The following is an 8,664-nucleotide window of genomic DNA, read 5'->3' as shown; positions in this document are numbered from 1 at the left end:
GAGGCAAAATCTCAGATCCCCATTTAGACATGGGAATTAGGTCCCTACATATCTTAGTTCTTTGTTGCTCAGTTTCCCTATCTGTAAATCGGGAATAATGATACTGACATCCTTTGTAAGGCACTTTGAGATCTACTGATAAAAAGTACTATGCAAGAGCTAGGTATTATTTATTAATTTTCAATTTGAAATTTATTCTTGTAGACAGTGGTGTTGTAGTTGTGTCGGTCCCAAAATATTAGAGAGACAAGGTGGGTGAGGTAGTATCTTTTATTGGAGCAACTTCTGTTGGTGAGAGAGACTAGCTTTCGAGCTTACACTGAACTCTCCTTCAGGTCTATGAAAAGCAATGTCTAAGCTCAAAAACTTTCTCTCTCACCAACAGGTCCAACAAAAGAGAATATCTCATCCATTGTGTCTAATCTGAAATACAGTCATTGGGGGTAAAAAGACTTCAGTAGTTTCAAGTGTCCTGTCCTGCACTCCACCTTAGGAAGTTTATGATTTGACAACTAAACATTCCACTTTAAAAAAAAAAAGTTTCTTTTCCTCTAGTGTTGTGTGAAAGGCCGACACAAAGAGGAAACAGACAGCTAATACTGCAAGGAGTTCCATGTCAATAGGTCCTTTGCACTGACTGCCCCATTATGCCTGGGTCTGCCCACACCACACAGAGTTCCTGATGGGATCAGGACACATGTGAGGTTGCAGGGGAAAAGGAACCTGACTATACTGCAAGTGCTGTCAGATGCACAAAGGAAATAAGATGGAAAAAAATTCTTCTAATCTTTCAGTTTCAGTAATCTTAGGTATTGCTTCTTGTAACTGTAGAAAAAATGAGGCATAAGAGTGATTAAGACAATGTACCTTGAACAATTTGAACTATAGTGCATATTAATTCAAGAATCTCAAAGAGATTTACAAACATTAATAAAGTAGGGTAAAAAATAATCATCTGGATTATCAGACACATTAGTACTACTAATTTTCACATCCCTAGCATCATTCACCAGAAAATGTACAAACTTTAAGTAGTTTTACATCCTTGTTAAGTATTATTGTACCCATTTTATAGTTTAGTGACTTGAGATTTAAAAAAGTGTAAGGCCAGGCTATGCCAAAAAGATGTTAATGGCTGCCATCAAGAGAGTCTTTGATTCAAAGACAGTCATAGGCCTAAGTGGTGGTGGTAATACTAATTGAAACGAGCAATTAATCTCCTTTATGTAGTAGAGACAGCCACAAAAACTGGAGGAACCACCCAAGGCAGGTGACAAGTCAGACCCAAGCCCTGTGGACTGAGGGCATTTCCCTGATTGCAAAGGCAGGGGGTAAATTATTGGATTTGAACCTGCATGCTGGAGCAAGAAAGCCAGAAGACAAGTTCTGAGTGTGACCTTGGCCTGGTCTACACTACATGGTTAGGTTGATGTAATCTGATTTGTGTCGACCTAGCTGTGCAAGTGTCTTCACTTAAATTTGACACCTGCAGACATAAGTGCCTGATTTAGGGCTTGTCTACACTTGCATTTTATAGTGCTCTAACTTGCTATCTCAGAGATGTGAAAAACCTGAGCACAGCAAGTCTGAGCACTTTAAAGCACTACTGTAGACAGGCTCCTAGCTCTGGGAGCTGCGCTCCCAGGGCTTGGAGCTAATCCCCTCATGGAGGCGGATTACCAGGAGCGCTGAGAGAGATCTCGCCCAGTGCTCACATGCGACCACACTTGCACTTCAAAGTGCTGCCGGGGGAGCATTCCCGCGGGAGCGCTTTCAAGTTTCCATTGTAGACATAACCGTAGTAACACCACCTCTCAAGCAGCGTAGAGTCATGGTTGAAGGTTGCTTACATCGATTTTTACTGGCTTTCAGGAGCTGTCCCACAATACAATCAATACAAATACTCCTGGTTTAAGATTGCACACCACTGACACAAGTAGCGAAGTATGCACACACACAAGCAATTTAATAACGTACGTTAGGTTGACATAATTGTGTAGTGTAGACATGGCCCTTGAGAGGAAACAGACGGAGTTCTTTGACACAGAGCTCACTTGAGTGACACATCTGGGGATTTATGAGCAAGGAAACTGCCTGCTGTTGTTTATTTTTACTGCGTTCTGGGAAACAGGACTTTGTTAAAAATATTCCTAATATTACTGATTTCTCATCCCAATAGAAACAAACAGGCCATAGGTCCTGAATTACTTCCCAATTATGTTTCTGTTTATATTATCAAAAAGAAGATTATGGGGTGATTTGATTAGAGTATGAGAACCTTCATGGGGAGAAAATATCAGGTGCTAAGGGCTCTTTAACCTAGGGGCTACTGTTAGGTCCGCTTAACTACATTGGTCAGGGCTGTGAAAAATGTAATTCCTTGTGTGATGTAATTATAGCAACCTATGCCCCGATGTAGACACTGCTAGGTTGACAGAAGAATTCTGTCGACCTAGCTACTGGCTCTTGGAAAGATGGATTTACTACCATGATGGAAGAACCCCATTGCTGTAGTAAGTGTTTACGCTATAGAGTTACAGTGGCACAGTTGCAGCAATGCAGCTGTGCCGCTGTAGGGTTTCTAATGTAGACATACTCTGAGGGCTGGTTTATACAGAAAATTAGGTCCGTTTAGCTGTTACTCAGGGGTGTAAAAAGTCCACACACTTGAGTTGCATTGTTAAGATGACCTAAGTCCCTGTGTAGGCCGTGCTAGGTTGATGGAAGAATTCTTCTTGGCTGGGTTCCAAGGGGGCCCCCCGAAAATGAAGCTGTGGACAGGGCCCCACTAACTCTAAATCCACCACTGGAGAAAGACATAACAAGAACCAATGGCTGGAAGTTGAAGCCAGACAAATTCAAATGAGAAATAAGGCATTGATTTTAAAAAGTAAGGGTGATAAACCATTGGAACAAATTTCTAAGGGATGTGGTAGATTCTCCATTCCTTAAAGTCTGGATGCCTTTCTGGAAGATATGCTTTTGTCAAACAAGTTATTAGGCTCAATACCGGGGTAACTGGATTGAAGTCTATGGCCTGTGTTATACAGGAGGTCAGACTAGATGATCGAATGACCCTTCTGACCTTAAAAGCTTTGAACATTGGTTAACTGCATGTAGACAAAAGGAGCAACAGCCCACATGGTTTGAAAAAAGCTCATGTATTTTGAATAGTAGCGGAGCCAGCCAACTAGGTAGAGGTGGAGAAGAGATGGCAAGAAGAATGAGATGGGGGGTTACGACGGGGGGAAATGGAGGACAGGATCTTAGAGGTGCAAGGGTAGCTGAGGGGGTAAGACATGAGTGGAGAGGGGCAGGAGGATTAGGGCAGGGAGCAGATGAGGGGCGGGGGGTGCCACTTACCTGGTTGCTGCTCACCCCATTATCCAAGAGAGGCATGGGTCAGGCTGTGAGCTCCACCAGAGTGCCCTCACCAGGCCAGGCCCTCCAGCTGCATGGTCCCATGCAAAGGCCTCTGCACTGTGTCCAGCCTGCTGCTGTGCATTACCAGTTTGTTAATGCAATTTCATCTATCCAAGTTTCAAAGAGGACTTTTTCAACAAACTGTTAATGAACATCAGGGTGTGCCCAGATAGTTTGTTTGTGCCACAGCAAATTTTAGTGCAGGGTAGATCAGACCCCTCACAAGTCTCCTACTCTCAACATAGGGTGACCAAGTGTCTGGTTTTCAGTCGGAACACTCAGTTGAAAAGGGACCCTGGCGTCTCTGGTCAGCATTGCCAAATGGGCCATGAAAAGTCCGGTTGGCGGTGCTGGGGCGCTAAAGCAGACTAGTCCCTATTTGTCCTGGCACCACGCTGCACCCCAGAAGCGGTCAGCAGGTCTGGCTCCTGGGTGGGGTGGGGTGGGGTCACGGGGCTCCATGCATTGCCCTCACCCGGAGCACTGGCTCCGCACTCCCATTGGCTGGGAACTGGCCAATGGCAGCTGGGGGGTGCCTCAAGGCGAGAGCAGCGTGTGGAGCCTTCTGGCACCCCCGCCTAGGACCTGGACATGCTGGCTGCTTCCAGGGCGTGTGCAGCGTGGTGCCAGGACAGACAGGCAGCCTGTATTAGCGCCCCCCACCCCCGCTGACCAGGAGACGCCTGAGGTAAGCCCACACACCTGCCCCAACCCTCTGCCCCAGCCCTGATCCCCCCCCAACCCGGAGCACCCTCCTGCACCTCAAACCCCTCATCCTCAGCCCAGAGCCAGCACTCCCTCCCACATCCCAACCCCCTGCCTCAACCCACAGCCCTCTCCCACACTCCAAACCCCTCATCCCTAGCCCAGACCCTCAGTAGGAGCCCTCATCCCCTCCCGCACCCCAACTCCTAGCCCAGTGAAAGTGAGTGAGGGTAGGGGAGAGCGAGCCATGGAGGGAGGGGGAATGTAGTGAGTGGTGGGGCGGGGCCTCAGGGAAAGGGCAGGTGTGGGGCCTTGGGGAAGGGGCAGGGCTAGGGTGTTCAGTTTTGTGCGACTAGAAAGTTGGCAATCCTAACAGCATAATATGCTTGAAAAGGTGCCACACGTATACCAAAAGGCTGCCAGGGGATGGGAGGGGGACAGACTGTCACGCCTCCCACGCATTAGCTCAGCTACTGATTTTGGATGCTCAACTTGATACTTAAGGCCTGATTTTCAGAGGTGATAAATGCCCACAACTCATGTTTTAAGTCAGTTGAAGCTGCAGGTTCCAAACAACTCTGAAAATCAGACCTTAGATGTCTCAAAACAGGCAACCCACCTGCCATCCAGGGGTGAAAGTAACTTAAAGGACTTGCTGGTACTCCAGAGTCCTGCAGAGGGGGAGGGGGCTCAACTGGAAGAGGTGTGGCCTTTAAATCCCCGGGCTTTTAAATCAGGATTTAAAGAGCTCGGGGATTCAGCTGAAGTTAGGAGCTGGGCCCTTTAAATCACCCCCGGAGCTACCAGCTGCAGAGGCGGCTGGGAGCCCTGGGGTTTGGGCAGGGGTGAAAGTAATTTACATTTCTTACCCATATGGTCCAATCGCAAGCAACCCACCTCTCCTATGTACTTCATGGATCCCTCCCATTGCATGACATAGATAGAGAAAATAAAGCTACTATTACTACTACCAGTACTGTCTGTAATAAAACTTTACTATTGGAATAAGCCTGAAAAAGTGAAAACTCTCTGTCACATTTTTCTCCGTGTCTTCCCTCCTCCTCCAGCCGGGCTGTGGACACTAGGCTCCGTGCTTTCTCCCTGCCTGGCACTGAGCAGCAGCTATAGGGGTTACCCTCTAGCTTGCAGCAAGGAGACTGGCTGAGGGAGAGAGAAGCCTGCCTCCTGCATAAGAACAGTTTAAACTCAGCTGTTCCCTGCACGGTTCAGTAACATTTCAAAGAGGATCTGCAAGCCGTTTGGACATCACAACCATGATCCTCTGCTGGGGAGGGAATGGGATAAATTTGAACTTGGAAATGGTTCCAGATTTTGATTGTGTTTTTTTGTGTATAGGAGATCCCCTCATCCCGGGGGCAGAAAAGAACTGCCCCTGCCATGGTCACACACACCCTCCCCCCCACCAACTGGGAGTGAAATTAACAAGGATGCCAGAAACAGCTTCTAACCCTGCAAGCTAGAGCCTAGAGGAGAACCCCTGCTGGGGGGCGGGGAGAGGGAGAGAGGAATGCAGAGCCTTGTCTGCAGCCTGGCTGGAGGAGGAAGAGGGAGGAGATGAGAAACCAATGTGACAGTGAGTTTTCCCCTTACACCTGCTTTTATTAGCTCTGGATTTAAGCTGTGCAGCCAAATGCTTGTATTTGTTGTGTATGTTAGTAGTATTGGAGACAAGATCCCCTCATCCCGGGGAGCAGACAAGGACTGCCCCTGCCATGGTCAAACACACCCTCCCCACTCCTCTCAGCTACTGTGAGTGAAATTAACAAGGATGCCAGAAACCACTCAGGGAACAGCTGAGTTTAAACTATTCTTATGCAGGGGGCAGACTTCTCCCTCCCTCAGGCAGTCTCCTTTTCTTACCCCTCTTGGTACCAGCTTACTTTCACCTCTGCTGCAGGGCCGGTGCTTCCATTAGGCGACCCTAGGATTTGGGGGGCGGGATTTTGGGGGGCGGCACCAGGATTTGGGGGGCGGCATTTTGTGCGCTCTCCATGGGGCACATGGGAGCTTCGGGTTCCGCTCCTGTTGCGCCGCCGAAGAAGGACCTTCTGCCGACGTGCCGCGGAAAACAGCGGCAGGCAATTGAGCAGCTCAATGACTGCCACTGTTGCCTGCGGCATTTCAGCGGAGGGTCCTTCTTCGGCAGCACGATGGGAATGGAACTGGAAGCTCCTGTGCGCCCTGTGGGGAGCGCACAAAATGCCGCCCCCTGAATTCTGCCTAGGGCGCCAGAAACCCTGGCGCCGCTTCTGGGGCTCTGGCAGCTTTAAACCTATGGACACACTGCAAAATCTTTATAACAATAGGGAAGTGCTGCGTGAAACCTGTGCCCAGTGACCAACCCCCAGGGCTGGCTCCAGACCCCAGCGCGGCAAGCACGCGCGTGGGGCGGCCCTTTCCCGGGGGGGCGGCAGGCTGGGCTGGCGGACCTGCCGCAGTCATGCCTGCGGGAGGTCCACCGGAGCCCCGGGACGACCGGACCTGCCGCAGGCATGACTGAGGAGGGGGCGCTCGTCCCGCGGCTCCAGTGGACCTCCCGCAGGCATGACTGCGGACGGTTCGCTGGTCCCGCGGCTCGGCTGGACCTCCCGCAGGCATGCCTGCGGCAGCTCAAGCAGAGCAGCTGGACCTGCGAACCGTCCGCAGCTGCGGGAGGTCCAGCCGAGCGACCAGCGGGCCCTCCGCAGTCATGCCCGCGGGAGGTCCGTTGCTCCCGGGGCTCCGGGGCACCTCCCGCGCATGACTGCTTGGGGTGGCCAAATAGGTAGAGCCGCTCCTGCCAACCCCCTCCCCCCCACCAAGAGACTGCGGTGCGTGCGGAGCAGGACTTAATGCTTCCCGGGAAAAGGTGTGGTCAGGGGTGGCAGGTTTGTAGAAATTTTGGTGGTGCCCAGAACCCACCCTCCAAACTCCCCCCCCGCACCTGCCTAAGGCTCTGGGAGGAAGTTTGGGTGGGGGAGGTCTGGGGTGCAGGCTCTGGGATGGAGTTTGGGTGCTGGGTACAGGCTCTGGGGTGGGACAGGGGGTGGGGGTGCAGGAGGGGGTGAGGGGTGCAGGCTCTGGGCTGGGAGTGTAGGAGGGAGTGAGGGGTGCAGGCTCTGGGAGGGAGTTTGGGGATAGGAGGGGGTGCAGGGGTGAGGGCTGTGGGGCTGGCACTGAGGGGTTCATGATTGCAGAGGGGACTCAGGGCTGAGGCAGAGGATCAGGGTGCAGGGGGATGAGGGCTCGGGCTGGGGCCGAGGGGTTTGGGGCACTGGAGAGGCTCAGGCAGCAGTTGATGGATGGGGGCACTAGGACTCCTGGCAGCAGTTGATGCTGGGAGCTGGCAGAGCAGAGTCAGCATGAGCTGCAGGCTCTGGGGCAAGTGAGTTGGGGCAGTAAGTGGGGGCCAGGGAATACTTGGGGGAGGCGCGTGGGGGTGGCAGGCAGGGCTGGGGGAGAGACATGGCCCCCAAACATTGGTGGAGCAGGGCTCCTGGGCCCTGAATATTGCTGGAGCCCAGGCACCATGGGCCAATACAACTCTCTGCCCCCGGGTGTGGTGGCTACTTGCAGGCCTGATTCAGACGATTGCTGGCCCGAGGACTGGCCGGCTGAGCAACTTGGTGCAGCTTCCACTATCTTTACCCCCCCCCCCCCCAAAAAAAGGCAAAAAGCCTTAACAATGAGTCCGAAATGCAGGCGCCGCCCCGGGGCCGAGGGCGAAGCCGAAGCCGGCCGGCGCGTGGCAGCCCCTGCTGAGGGCACGACGCCTCCACCTGTGCGCGCGCGCTCGCCAAAATGGAGCGGCGGCGGCCGCGGCCGCAGCGAGCCAAGTTCCCTCCCGCAGCCAGCAGCCAGCAGACCCCGCGCCGGGGGCGGAGCCACGAGGCAGAGAGAGGCTCAGGTCTGGGGCGCGCTGCACCAATACAAGCCGGCCCAGGAGAGCGGCTCCCTGTGTGTGACCCTCCCCCCGCTGTGCAGTCATGGCGTGTGAGGCCGGGGAAACTCTCCCCAGAGCTCCCAGGGCGCCCTAGCAGCCCCCGGCCTCGCCACCTCCCCGGCCCAGGAGAGGGTGAGCGCGCCCACACCCGAGCCAGCCCTGCCCAGCTTCGGGGGGCGCCCCCTCCCCGGGACTCCGGTCTCAGGCAGTGCCCCCGCCCCCCCCCGCCAGGAGCGCTTCGCTGCGCCTCTTTCAATGGAGCCTCCTCGCCGTCAGCCCGGGAGCAGCGTGGCAAGCTGCAGCCCCAGCATCGCCCCGTCCAGCCCCCCGAGAAGCAGGCGGGCGCAGCTGCCAACTCCCCGCCCGCCTCCCAGGGGCTCGGGGGGGGGGGGTCCCTCGGCGCCCGCACCTGCGCTGAGTTTGCAGCCCTGAGGGGGTAGCTGGGCAGAGCCCAGCCCGGCTCCCTGGGAAGGGACCAGCCCGAGCGCGAGGCCTGGCCCGTCCCTGCACCGAAAGCCCCGGGGCGGCTGCGGGCGGGCGGGGGGTTGCGCGGCAGCCTGGGAGGGGGGCTCAGGGCGATCGCTGCCGCTGAC

At 53.9% G+C, this 8,664-nt stretch overlaps 1 protein-coding gene across 6 annotated transcripts in view; it reads left to right on the top strand.

Moving 5' to 3' along the window:
* Window positions 1-7,938: 7,938 nt before the first annotated feature.
* The window catches only part of TRERF1 (transcriptional regulating factor 1), a 140,693-nt gene continuing 139,967 nt past the window's right edge, over window positions 7,939-8,664 (top strand). For 5 of the 6 annotated variants that reach the window (XM_045008433.1, XM_045008425.1, XM_045008428.1 and 2 more), the window contains exon 1: window positions 7,971-8,203. The gene's annotated coding sequence lies outside the window, so the exon portion shown is untranslated. Of the gene's footprint in view, window positions 8,204-8,664 lie in introns of all 6 variants that reach the window. The other variant, XM_045008427.1, reaches the window with a different exon arrangement.

This window comes from Mauremys mutica, chromosome 3, assembly GCF_020497125.1.
Source record: "Mauremys mutica isolate MM-2020 ecotype Southern chromosome 3, ASM2049712v1, whole genome shotgun sequence".
NCBI lineage: Eukaryota > Metazoa > Chordata > Testudines > Geoemydidae > Mauremys > Mauremys mutica.
This window is presented reverse-complemented; position numbering and strand designations above follow the sequence as displayed.